This window comes from Eptatretus burgeri, chromosome 3 (genome assembly GCF_056783735.1).
Source record: "Eptatretus burgeri isolate ZD-2024b chromosome 3, Ebu_testis_v1, whole genome shotgun sequence".
In the NCBI taxonomy this organism is placed as follows: Eukaryota; Metazoa; Chordata; class Myxini; order Myxiniformes; family Myxinidae; genus Eptatretus; species Eptatretus burgeri.
Genome location: NC_140963.1, coordinates 40,026,886 through 40,038,794, shown reverse-complemented (window position 1 = coordinate 40,038,794; position 11,909 = coordinate 40,026,886).

Sequence of the window (11,909 nt, the reverse complement as noted above, 5' to 3'; positions counted from 1 at the left end):
CCCCTAGCTGCGGGCAGGAGGAGCACAGCACCTCCTGCCTGCAAAAAAAAAAAAAAAAAGTTTTTTTTATATCCAATATAATAAATAATTTTGCTTTGGGGAAGAAAATATAAGTTTAAAAATGTGTTTGTTAGTTTTTAGTGATCACAGACATGGAGATCTTGCTACGGGGTTGGGGTTCACGATGACTCGAACACCATCGCTAAAACGCGCATGCAGGAACGTCGCAGTGTGGACGGTTCCGCGGGGGGAGAGAGAGAGAGAGAGAGAGAGAGAGAGAGAGAGAGAGAGAGAGAGAGAGAGAGAGAGAGAGAGAGAGAGAGAGAGAGAGAGAGAGAGAGAGAGAGAGAGAGAGAGAGAGAGAGAGAGAGAGAGAGAGAGAGAGAGAGAGACAGAGACAGAGACAGAGACAGAGACAGAGACAGAGACAGAGACAGAGACAGAGACAGAGACAGAGACAGAGACAGAGACAGAGACAGACAACATGGCGCAAAAACGCATTTCAGATTTTTTTCAATAGTCCTACAAAAAAAAATGATAAAAAAAAACATCCAGGACTGAGTCAGAAGGTGCTGATGCTGCTGAGGCATCACCTTTTTTGCCCACCATCACCGATGACGACCAGCAGGCTGTTTGCACGTGCACCACTGCAGACAGTGTGGGAGCTAGCGAGTCAACGGCTAACACACACGAGAGAGCCAACACACAGGAAGAACCGCAGCCGCGTGTTCCACCTAACGTACGAGGATTTGACGAGCCGTGTCGACCAGACATACGTTTTCCTGGAAGGAAAATTGGAACAGAGACCTTCGAGCGGTCGTTTTCCGAAAAGCTGGTTTACCAAGTGGAAATGGTTGCACTATGTCACGGAAAGAGACACCGCTCTTTGCTTCTCCTGCTGCAAAGCCATAGAGAAGGGATTAAGACATTACGATAGAGAGACTAGTTCATTCACAGTAGGAGGCTTTTGTAACTGGTGTAAAGCAACCACAAAGTTTAGCCAGCCCGAGTTGTCTGACATACATTCAGAATCGGTGAGAATGCTTGCTTCGCTCAACAACACTCCCATTCATGCTCTACTGTCGGACATTGTTGAGAAGAGCAAAAAACCAACTTGTTTTTTGCTTCTTAGAAATCAACATCAGTCTTAGGACTGATATTCAGATCGATAAGATTCCTCGGCAGTGAAGGGCTTCCGTTAAGAGGCCATAACAGTCGAGATTGAGTGCTTTGGAAACTTATGAGGGAGCGGACATATGCATTGCCAAATGGGTGCGAGTGGCTCCAGCGAAGAGACAACTGGATGTCTGACATGATTCAAAACGAAATACTGGAAATATTCGCTCATGCTGTTCAAAGAGAAATCGTGTCCGAAGCGAGAGAGCATTATTTCTGTGGTCTAACTGCAGATGGGACAAACAATGTAAGTTCATCAGATCAATTTTCTCTCTGTCTCCAATATGTGGATTCAAAACTCGAGGCAGTGAATGTTTTCCTCGGGCTTTACAGTGCGCTCGACTCAACTGGAGAAACACTTTTCTCCTGCATTAAAGATGTTTTTGTGCGCTTCAATTTGCCAGTGGAGGAGCCTCTAAAGGGATTTTGCTTCGATGCCGCTGATAATATGTCGGGCCGCATCTCAGGCGTGCAAGCAAAACTGAAAGAACAGTATCCAAATGTACTCTACGTGCACTGCAGTAATCATTCACGAGATTTGGTATTACAAGAAGTGGCGAGGGAAGTTCGTCTTGTTGCAGACACGTTAAACTTTGTACGGCGTGTCTCATTGGTGATAGGGGAGTCGTCAAAGCGTAAGACGCTGTTCCAGTCTATGTTTAATGATGATGAGGTGGTCGGCAACTTCTTGTCATTATGCCCGACTCGATGGGTCGTACGCACAAGGGCCATTTCACGTGTTTGCTCCTCATATACAGCTCTTTTTGGAGACACTGAAGATGCTGGAGCAAGACAAGACAGTCAGGGGAGATACTCGGGCAAAAATATCTGGTCTATACAAACGAGCCACAAAAGCCAGAACATACGTTGGCCTTTTGAGCTGTGAGGCTCTTTTTGGACCGTACTAGGCCATAGCCAGAACTCTCCAAAGTGAGAAGGCAAGTGCGAGGGGGGCACTGGAGTGTGTGAGTGTGCTCTCTCTATCCAGTGCAGCCTGTGGCTGCTGGTTGCACATTGGTTGGGACACTGCTATGCCGCTGATGTAGTGTCCCCCTTACTAATACACTGGTGCTCATTTTGCCGACCACGGAAGGATGACAGGCTAAGTCAACCTCCTGGTGTATTTTAATTTAGCAGCCAACGGGGCTTGAACTCAGGACCTTAGAATCCCAAGCCGCCACCCTAACCACTAAGCCAACACCAGGCTGTGAGTGCACTACGAGAGCGCATGCATGCACTGAGAGAAGATGGATTTGTCCATGAGATGACTTCCAAAGTGACCGCTTCTGCAGAAAGAAACAATCTTCAAATGCCCCTTCCTCCACGAACAAAAGAGAACCCCTGCCTGTTTAAGGGATACAGAGGAGACCGAGGCTATCGTGACTGATATAAGAGAGAAGCAGTGGCTGCGTGAGTTCTATGAGGCCTTGGATCTTGTGACAACCGAGCTGGATCGCCGATTCGACCAAGAAGGACTGCAGGTTGCTTCCCTGAGAGCAAACTCTTATCGATGCTGCAAATGGAGACTACTCAGGGTTGAATGGGATCACTGCTGCACAGCTCCCCCGCCTCCCCAATCAGATTGACAAATCTCGTCTGCATATGCAGCTCACATTGCTGGGTGACCTCTCCAAGACAAAAGGACTCAAGTCAGCTCAAGATGTTGCTGGATTAGTCACAGCACTCCACCCCCAAACAAGAGAGTTACTGAAAGAGTTGGAAAAGTTTATTGAACTTTGCCTGGGTCTACCTGTCTCCACCGCTTCCTCTGAGTGGTCATTCTCCAGCCTACGCCTCCTCAAAACGTGGCTATGGAACAATATGACCCAGAGACGACTGACACACCCGACTATACTGCATGTCCACAGTGACATTCCTAATCGGATGGACATTCAGCCACTAATGAAGAGATTTATCGACAACACACCAGAACAGAAGTCCACATTTGGAGTCTTCAAATAGGAAAGACAAACATTATTATTGATTTTTGCTTATTGCTGCCGCCGTGCAGAACCTGTGTAATGGTCAATATCACGTTTGTGGTATGTAGCGAGAGGTGTTTGTGTGCGTAACCGATATATAGGCCTATTAGATCTTTTTGGTGTGTCAAACGATGTAGGGGCGTGCGTGTCATTTGATTGGCCGTCTAGCGGTTTACATTGTGTCAGAGCGCCAAAGTTAGTTCTGGTGTCGCTTTCCCCTTTACCTCTCTACTTTACAAATACAATAAGTAATTCATTCGACTGTAAATTCCAACACATTGTTGGTAAATTACGTCTTTGTAGTGTGTGTGCGTGCTTCATAGTAACTTGTGCCTGTTATAGTGTGCACTAGGGCCCGTCGTTATGCCACTGTGGAGAGAGAGAGAGAGAGAGAGAGAGAGAGAGAGAGAGAGAGAGAGAGAGAGAGAGAGAGAGAGAGAGAGAGAGAGAGAGAGAGAGAGAGAGAGAGAGAGAGAGAGAGAGAGAGAGAGAGAGAGAGAGAGAGAGAGAGAGAGAGAGAGAGAGAGAGAGATAGAGGAGAGAGAGAGAGAGAGAGAGAGAGAGAGAGTGCAAGTCGAAGTGGGCGAGAGAGAGAGAGAAAGGGAGGGAGAGAGAAATCGAGCTTATTTTTTCCCTGGCAAATACTGTAGCCTAGATTATAGACAGCACCTCAGCACCCCCACTCAAAATACCTTCCCGTGTGCCTGACCTGCACAGCAAGGTCCAGAAGTGAGACAAATTCTCCAACCATTTTATATCCAGATTTAGTGAACTATCTCATGTTTACAAAAAGTGTTTACACCATAGAAGACATGAAGGCATGGAAAACTTTGGATGGCAACAAAAACAGTTGAAGTCTGGCAGACTCAGGTTGGCAGAGGAGTTAAGCATGACTATATATATATATATATATATATATATATATATATATATATATATATATATATATATATATATATATATATATATATATATATATATATATATATATAGAACAACATGGTGATCTGCTCTGCCGTCTCCTTCAACGCTCTCGGATGTTTATCTGCCCCGAAAGCTTTATCTTCTTTTGTCAACTTCAATAAAAACACCAACTCATGTGAAAGACAACAGAATAACTAATGGCAGCAGATGCCAAGGGAGGGCAAACACAGTGATTAACCACCCTGCCTGTGAAGCACCAGGATGACAGTTTATAGCTGCATCAGGATTTGAACCCAAGCTGCACAGTTCAGAAGCAAGTGCATGTACCGCTAGGCCATCTGAACAACCTGCCCCACCTGTTCCTGAAAATAAAAAAATAAAACACCAAAAATTATCATTTGCTCTGTTTTTTTAAATGCATTGTTATCTCAAAAAACAGTGTTTAGAGACAAACTGATCTGATTCTTTCTTTAAAAGGGATTCTGTATTGTGAGATGAGTGTGAGATAAGCTTTTGTTTTTCGTTGTAAATGTGTGTATTTCATTCATCACTCATTTCATTTTCATTTTCATTTTATTTTCATTTTCAGAAATACAGGAAATACGACAAATATCCGTATGTGAGAGGTGTCGGGTTTCTATCATTTCCTGTTGGTACATCATAGCATCGGCCATGGATATAACAAACCCATACACACAGAAACTTTCAACTTTTAGCAATAGATGCAAAAATCTAATATAATTTCTCTTGTGCCCCCAGAAACAAAAAAACAACATATTTATCACAGCCCTCACAGTTCCTGTCGCTCCCACTTCCCAACGTGATTAAGAGTAAATATCATAATTTTAATCATACCCTGTACACTTATAAGCCCCAGATATGTCATTCTCATCAGTGTTCAGAAGCACCAAATCTGGATACAGAGTCCATTCATTGGTAGTGATCTGCTGGTGGTTTGTTTTGCACAAACCCATCCACTCTGGCCTTGCACTGACCTCCATGGTACGACGAGCAGCTGCCTGTTTGTGGAGTGGAGAAAGTTATCCAAATATTTTGTTGTACAGGGGCACAGCCCTTTCTCTCAGGTACCTTTCCCAGTATTTTTAACTTCTTTTACAAGTTTTCTGAGCCATTTCAGTGAACAATCCTAATCCAGGACACACAATATATTTAATAGCACACTCATCTAATGACACCAAAATCACCAATATAAGACCAAATGAGATCACCACAACAAGCAGAATCCAATCCTGAGACCAGGTACATTTATTTTTAAAGTAAATGTCATGGGAGAAGGATTACATGAAGCAATAACAACCAGTATGCAACAAATAAATATAACTGAATCAGTGAAAAAAAACAGTTTATCCCTTACTGCCCTCAACAAACCCAAACGTCACAAATTTTTAAACTGTTCTTATTTAAGGCAAGCTGTGAATAATTCCTGGAGCAGAGTTTGGTGTAGCTAAAGCTCTCTGATGCAACCTGGCATAAAATCTCCTCAAGTTCCATAATTGTCCCTCCCTCAAAGCCCTCTTTGCTCTGGGGATTAAATGTTCACAGCTTCGGTATGCTCAGCTCTGCACACCTAAAGCGATTCTTCCTCCGGGGTCATGCACTCTCCTCCATTATGCATGACAGCCATCTTAAAAATAGTTCCTTCTCCTCTGGCATTATTGATGCTTTCTCTGCTTTTACATCTCTCTGCAAAGCATCTGAAATAGTCAACAGCCTTTCTGCGTTAAGTGTTTCACCAGCTGACAACTGCATGCAAGATAACCGCTGATCTGGCCTCGTGCCGTGCCACGTGAGCTCCTGTGGTGAGGTTAAAGGCTAACTATCTCAATACACCTTTGCAACACCTGCACATTCTTCTTGGTGGCATATTGTGCTTTTTAAGGATGTGTAAACAGAGGAAAAGAACATTAAAAATGTACAGCCGGAGGTTGGAATAGGGGAGGCCAACAGTAAGATATGAAAAACAAACATCTCACTGCACATACGCAACATTTAACTATTGCACAAATAGTACACCATGCTTATTTAAACAAATGCTAAGAAATAAACTGTAATATTGAATTAATGTGGTATGGATGGAGTACAAACTTGATGGGAAAAACAGCCTCCTCCTACATCAAAGTTACTTGTGTAAGAGTGCAAAATCAGATCCTCTTGACTACAGGTTAGTAAGATGATTTTGATTGTCGGTAAGGTTTTAGCATGAAAGAAAAGAAGTTCGTCCTTCTTCCGGCTCATCTGGTTCTGGAAATCCCCTGAAAAATGTCACGCTTATCCAAACAAATGCCAAGAAATCTGTAACTATCGTTTTACTGAAGTTTTATTTACCCCTAAAGATCATTCCCACAACACTACCCCCACCTCACTCTTTCAGGCTCTTCTGAGCCTGCACTCAAAAGGGGACATCAATATTGGGGTTTGACCATAAAGTACAACCTCCTACCCTATTTTAAACCCGCATGCACAAGATTTCAAAAATCGTTTATTCTTTTGCTACTGCATTGCGTCACTAAGGCGACTCACTCATCCGCTATGCACAGACTTATACCTCCATATGCGGATGTAATTTAAACAAGATGTACTCGGAAAAGGGGGAGGGGTGCACACAAGGAGGGCCTCTTCTTCTTTCTTTAAAGAGCCTTTGAATTTTATAAGGTCCCTGGCCCCTCATACCCTGTGTAAGACCCCTTCCCAACACACCGCAATACGGCCATCTCGCGTTTTGCATGCATTTGCATAACACGATTTTCAAATAGTGCGTGACAATAATTAACACTTATTTTTAGTATGCATGGACTATATTTCAAAAAACGTGTTCCAACACTGGCTGGAGTACGTAATTTGTCATGTACGAGATCATGGTGCATGAAACATAGCGGCAACAATAACCACAAGTGTAGCAAGCATCATCAACTCATCGCGCACCATTTTGAATATCTTGTCTGCTTGAACTTTGTCTCGTGCTCATGTGATCTCTGCAGTGTCTTCTGTTTTTTACTTTTTTCGTGGTGTTACACACCTTTGCCTCCCAATATGTGTCCGTTAAACTTCCAGCTACATACAAGGATGCCTCCAAACCCAAGAAGCAGTGGAACCGTCGCTGAATCGTTGATATGGCCAAGGCAGTGGGCTTTTATGAGGTGGAAGTGGATGATGTGGTGGAGTTGCTTGAATCACCCGATGACGATTTGACGATGGAGGATCTGCTCCAGCTGGATAAGGAACAGTGGCAGGAAGATGATGAAGCGGTGAAGGAGGTGCATTCCCTCACAAGCAAACAATTGACTAAGGTGTTCAGCCTCATCGAAGAAGCCATGGCTATTTTAGACGAGGATGATCCGAACACGGAGCATAAAGTAGCCAGAGATGTTTCCTCCATTATGCAGTGTTATCAGATCTAAAAAGAAAAAAATGATGAAAGCAATGCAATCTTCATTGCTTTCATTCTTCCAAAAGGCGGAAAAGAATCACGAACCTCAGCCATCCACGTCGAACATGGCATTATCCCCACCATGCTCTACTCCTCCCCCTACACCAGCCCCAGTATGCCACACTCAAACATCTCACTTCACAAGTTTTTTTTTTAATCTATATTTTTTTTTTCAAACTTATCTTTTCTTTCTTTAAATAGGCTGTTGCTACCTTTAATACAGTACATGTATGATACCTTAGTACATATTGTAATTATAATATGTGTGTAAGGTAAACAGTGAAATATGATGTAGATGTAAGAACAATGTTTGATAGCGTGCTCTCCCTAACCCCAACAATTCCCTTTATTTATTGTGGAAAAACTATGTTTAATTTACACAATTTTGAGTTACACACCAGTGTTCAAGAACAAAACTCCCACGTAAAATGAGAGGTACCTGTACTTCAAATGGCCCGGAGGACCCACAAAATGACTTATTGGCTGAGAAGGCCTATAAAATGACTTATTAGCCCATGTTGCCCATAAATAAGTGTTCTTAGCCAATGTAGCCAATAAATAAGTCTTCTTGGCCCACGTGGCCCACAGACAAGTCATTTTGGCCCATGTGGTTCATAAACAAGTGACAACACAGCAGGTGGCAAACAAAATGGCAAGTAGGTGGCATGGTTCACTCGCAAAGGATGTGTAGGTGAGTGGATGCAGAAGGTTTGAGCCGACAGGAGAACGTGGTAGCAACAGGTAGGCCACTTGCTTTAGCCCGAACCTATCCCATTCCTACCTGCCCCACTAATCCCTCTATTCTATACCAGCTCCTGCCCCTCGAAATCCCTCTGAACTAATCTATCCCTCCTGGGGCCCACTATTCCATAAGCTAAACTATCTCCCATGAAGAAGATCAAGGCATGCATGGTGGTAATAAACGATGAGGTGGCGAGGCTCATAGGGCTCTCCGGTGGAGCAGCCGACGCGAGGTGTGCCAACCCCTATTCCAACAATTTTGGATGCAATGGGTCCACTCAACATCCAATTATCCTCCTCCATTTAACTCCGGCAGCTGCAGACCTTAACAATAGTGTCAATTGTGAGCATCTCTCTGTATCCTAACATCATCAAAAACATGTTCTCTTTAACTTCAACCCCCCCTTTACTGTGGTTCTACTTAACCAAATTTACTCACCATCCCACGTATTGGTGCTCCACCAAGTTTGGATCTCGCCCTCCAATTTTATCTCTGTGCCTTTGCACAATTTTGTGGTAGGGTCATGTGGCTCCATCTGCAGGCTCCCTGTCCAACTCAAATGTGACACCTGGAGCCAGCTGGAGCTCCTGGGATACTGGAGCCACCGTCCAGCTTTACTGTTCCTCGCTGAATTATTGGGAAGCCCTCTGTGCCCCCCTCCCCCACACCCCACCACCTCCAGTGTACTTCCTGGAACCTGGCACCTTAGGTCCACTCTAAGGATACACGGACCCTCAAACCTGGATGCCCCTGAGGGCCCATGGCCAGTATGCTCCCAGCACTCAGGGTGCTCCTCTCCAAATTCCTACACACAATGAGCCACAACCCCAGTCCCTCAAGGAGCGCTTGCACCTTTGCAATAAGTTAAAAAAAACTTACCAGCACCACAAGTACCAACACGGGAACGACATCCATGTTCCAGAACAGCTGAATCCCGCCATCAACCGACTGCTAACAAAAGCGGGGATTCTCTCCAAAAGGGGGTGTTCTTCCTTTTCCTCATCGCACATACCCCATTTCTCACTATCCAATCAATCCTCCAATTACGAATACATTTCGAGCCACATGCCTCATTCACCTCATCCATTAACTCATTCATTCCTCCTTCCATTCCGAAATCCATCAGGGCAAAGAAAAGAAAAAGGAGGAAATCATTTAACCTCACGTCAGCCAATTCAAATTCAAACCCGACGCATTTTTGGCTTTTTATAATTTCCAATTATTTTCTAATTACAGTTTAAAACGTCTTCGATTTACAATGTCTCTACACTCTTCTAGCTCGAAACAATCTGCTTGCTTCAGTCTTCTACATGATTAATTACCCCACTGGGCCCCGGGGATTTTCCTCGGCGACGCAGCAGCCATGGCCTCCATGCCTACTCCGCACGAGCCGTGCTCGACACCGACGGGCTGCCGACTCCATTGGGCTCCTCCTTTGCGTCCCAATTTTCCTGACAGCCCCGTCCTTCTCTACAAGGCTTACAAGGGCCACCAAACACACCAAAATGGTGGCTTTTCTGTTAATACTCCAGACCTTCAGCAAAGCCTGGAGGGAGAATTTAAATTGAACCCTATCTAATCCCCAGGGGACTGCACACATGCTTGCTTCATCATGCTTTATCTCCTCACTCAGCACGCTCTCCTCACTCCAAGCCTGAGTCGTGCTCACAAATCCCTGGAGAAGCCACCATGGTTCTAACGCTACACCGTCCATCACTACTAGCAGCTCCCCCATATACATTCCTTCTCCTTCATATCTGGCCATGCTGAACTCCACTTGAGCTTCGCTCACCATCACCACACTGCTCACCCCCCCCCAACACCGCCCCCGCACTCACACGCTGGTCTCCCCCCACACGCGGGCCAGTGTGCAGGAGGCACATGACTTCGGTCCCATGGCACAGCTGCTCCACATTTGCCAAAGCACACAATTCACAAACCGGCTATGTAACCTCCACCACTGCGACACGCACCACGGCCTCAGAGAAATCCCTGGTGAGAGAAACCACCCAGACCTCTGATAACTGGACCTGCTCCCCATTCACACCATTACCGACTGTCTCCACAGACCTGGTCGGTGCGGCTGCACCGGCCAGTGACCCCACCTCGGATCCAAACTGCCCTGGCCAGCTCCTGTGGCATAGATTCGTCCACCGTTTCCATTACCACCTGTGGTACCACCCACATCCTACATGTCTCTGTCCCTGCATGTCCATTAACTCCTCTCTCTTCCCGTACTGTGTTCCCATTTTACTTTCACTAATTGCTGTTTTGCGTTCCACCGTTTTACTCTCGGGTGCTATTTCTTTTAATCTCCCCTCTTCCACTGCCCTTATTAAGCTGTCCACTATCTCTGTGCTTCTTTTTCATTCCACTTGCATTTCATTTACACTTTGCTCCCCCTGTAATCCTCTTGCTAGCTCTTCATCATGTTCATTTGTATTTTCACCTTCCCCTTGACTTGTTTCAATTCCAGTTTCCGTTTTAAATCCATATATCTCCCATACCTTCTTTGTTAAACTTCCATGAACGGCCACCAGCCTTCAGCTCTGTGGCTGCTGGAGTTTCTCGCATCAATGTTTTTTTTCCAGCAGCTCATTGTGTCTCGCATTATTTTTGCCACCATGGTCTGCTTGACCCCTTGCCATGTCAGCCTAACTCCTTTCCATGTCAACCTGACCTTTTGACATGTCAGCCTGCGTTCTTTCAAACGTGGCCATCATGGCCGCAAATTGCTGGTTGAGGTCTGGGCTGGTTCCCTGCTACTGCGGTAAAGCCACCCTGCTGCTTCTGGGAGCTTCCGGATTTGTTGAGGGGAACTCCACCATGCCCTCAAGTGGTCCTTCCACCTCTATGTACAATTGGGTCATTGTGGTGTCGAACCAGCTTTGCCCCTCGTGGCTCAACAGACCAACGAGACTCCCAAGCATGTACCACATGCAAATGTCAAAACAGGCAACTGAGGGTGTGTGTTGCGTTGGGATTTTCATGTGTGTACTATTTATGAATGTCTCTATAGCTGTGAAGGAACTCTGGGAAGGGGTTGAAACAGCAAAGTGCTTACCTTGGTAGCCTTTCTTGGTTGCATTTATGCAGCTTATTTGGCCAGAAGAGCATGGGAGGAGTCGATTTACTTCTATAATCCTAGCCACCAGTAGTTAGGGAATTTTAGCAAATTGTGCAAACCCAAATCAATTAGTGCAAACCCAAATCCTTGCGGAAAATTCTGGGGAGCCAATCAAAGTTCCGGTGCTCAGAGGGTCTGCGGAAAAAAAATCGGAAAAATTAATTTTTGCCAATATTGACTTGTGGGATGTCTAACTATGGGTTTTTTTGGGGGGTGCTGAATTGATTCCAACCAATAGATTTGAGGAAAAATGAATCCCTGGCCGTAAAATATTGATATGATACATTTTTAGATATGTCAGACTGTGTTTTGCGGTAATTTGGCTCAATTGATTCAGATTGTTCAAATTGTGCTGAAACCAGCATACAACATTTTTGAAACCATTGCTATATTGTTGGTTATACTTGTGCTCATGCTCAGTAAAATTTTCTGTGTTAGCTGACGTTAGCTAAGAGCTTTTAGCTATACAATGATTGTGTACCGGACTAAATAGAAGTTGAACATATTCAA